This window comes from Sminthopsis crassicaudata, chromosome 6 (genome assembly GCF_048593235.1).
Source record: "Sminthopsis crassicaudata isolate SCR6 chromosome 6, ASM4859323v1, whole genome shotgun sequence".
NCBI lineage: Eukaryota > Metazoa > Chordata > Mammalia > Dasyuromorphia > Dasyuridae > Sminthopsis > Sminthopsis crassicaudata.
The window spans coordinates 254,309,975-254,312,216 of record NC_133622.1 but is presented as its reverse complement, the minus strand read 5'-3'; the positions used below and the strand labels follow the sequence as shown (position 1 = coordinate 254,312,216).

At 37.1% G+C, this 2,242-nt stretch overlaps 1 protein-coding gene across 2 annotated transcripts in view; it reads right to left on the bottom strand.

The window, feature by feature from the left end:
• Nucleotides 1–251: 251 nt before the first annotated feature.
• The window catches only part of FADD (Fas associated via death domain), a 10,085-nt gene continuing 8,094 nt past the window's right edge, over nt 252–2,242 (bottom strand). For both annotated transcript variants that reach the window (XM_074276645.1, XM_074276646.1), the window contains exon 3: nt 252–2,242. This exon is cut by the window's right edge and continues 631 nt beyond it. The gene's annotated coding sequence lies outside the window, so the exon portion shown is untranslated.

The following is a 2,242-nucleotide window of genomic DNA, read 5'->3' as shown; positions in this document are numbered from 1 at the left end:
GGATAATATTGTGTGGTTGTTTGTTTGAAAAAGGCATTTTAAAAGTAAACTGATACTGTAAACACAATTATAGAGGGAATGCTTAAACCACTTTCTACTGTAAACTGTTTCTGAGTATTAGTTTTGAGTGTTATATTAGATAAAAACAATTATTATATTAACTAGATATATTTTATTTAAGACAACCAATACTCTTGAATTAATTTATTTATTAAAAACTGTTAAAAAAAAAAAGAAAAAGAAAAACCATCTAACACTCTTGAATTACTTTGTGTACTTTAATTACTTGTGTACTGTGTGTACAAAGCCATACCATTTAAAAAATATTCTTCAGACTGTTCATGAATTCAGAGCACCCAGTCTTGTAGTGTGAGTTTTTTAGATGTAAATAATATCTTGTCAAAATGAGCCATTAATAAGAATTACAATCATCCCAACACTGTGCCCAGAATTTGGTACAATTAAATTTATATTAGAAATATTTTCCTGCAGAAATTAAAACTATATTAAAAAAAACAGTGAAATGAGCTAGTCTATTGAAGTTTCTATAAATTATAGAAATATATTATTCAGAATTCCATATATTCACAGAACAATACATATTCATAACAAGGAACATGAACCAGATAAGATTCTGAAGTATTTATGGAACCATCAAGAAAAGATGAAATTATGATCTGTATGGTTTTAATGTAGAATTTTTCAAATCACCCACTTAAAAAATTAAAAAAAAATCTCCTTTATACAAAAGTTTTCAATCCAATGTAGTAAATGTTGGGTCATTTGGTGAAAAGTCTCTTGAGCTGATAACAAACTGAGGATAGGAAGTGCATAGTTAGGACCCTAAATAATATGTGCATATGTGGGCCTTTGAAGAACTCGGTCTTTATGGGAGCATTATCTATTTTCTAGGAAAGAGTCTCTGAGGTTAAGGGCAACTTGATGGAAAGGAAAGGCACCAGGTCAGAAGTCTGGCGTAGTAGTCATTCTGCCACTAATTAGCTGGTGGCTTTAGGTGAGTCATTTAAGAGAGGTAAGGGCCTCCATTACCTCACATGGAAGATGTGATGACTATGGTCTCTGAGTTCCCTCTTGATCTCATGCTCAAAAATTCATTAGTGTACACATGAAGGAAAAGTGGGCTTGTTTCTATTAACCCAGAATTTGAGAGCTGGAAGGGACCTCAGCACCCAACCCATGTCTGAAGGGATCCCTACGGGGAATCCACTTTTCACCGGCTTGTCCCTCTTAACTGGAACGCAGCATCTCAATCTGTTGGTTTCCAGAGAAAATCCCAGCCCATGACTTCACATATGTCTTCTCAACTGGGGAAGGGGGTGGGAGGAAACTTGGCACTCAAAGTTTTAAAAACAAATGTAAAATTGTTTTATGTATAAATGGGAAAAATAAAAATATTAAATAAAGCACACACACACACACAAAAGAATAAGGTTAAATCCATTTGCAGTAATTTCAGTTGCTCTGATATTGGAAGCAATGGATCTCTGGGTCCTTAAAGATTCCCCAAGATCTCTTTAATAAAAATAGACTCCCGTGTGGTCAGTGGAGAAGGACAGGAAGGGTCTAGGATGAGTAGGCTAAAAGGGGTCCACCAAGGGGGAGCCAGTAACTTTCAGTCAAGACTCCAAAATTACCCTTCTGTTCTTACCCAGAGGCCCAGTGCTGGGGCCCTGAGTAATCTGCCTAGGGGCAATAGTCATCAAATTGCCTCAGGTTTTCACAAGAGAGAATAATTTTTTTTTTTTTTTTAAAGGGACCTTCCATCCTTCCCTCTTGAAGTATACAGTTTCATCTGGGGGCTATCTGGGGAGGTGAATAAGGCTATTGGTTGACATGGATTTTTGGGGAATGATAAGTGTGGATTGATTCAGATTTCTCAGGGTTAGAGGTGAATTGAGGATGACCAAGGGAGCTGGTGAGAAAATGGAAAGAGCAGCAGGGCAAGCCTAGTCTGCCGGGGATTTGGTCCGGACAGCTCTCAGATGTTTGGTTCTTACTAAGTGGTAAGTCGGAACTTGGCAATTCTCTAGCTCAGAGTTCATACCTTTAGTTCAAACCTTTACACTTTTAAACTTCTGAAAAGGAGTTTACACACCTTTAAAAAGGAGCAAATTCGTTGGTTGTAAGTAGTTCCCACAAGCCCGTGGAGTAACCACAAGCCCATTCTCTGGGAGGATAAAAGGAGAAGTTAGAGTCTGGAAAATTCATTCTGGTGAAGGTC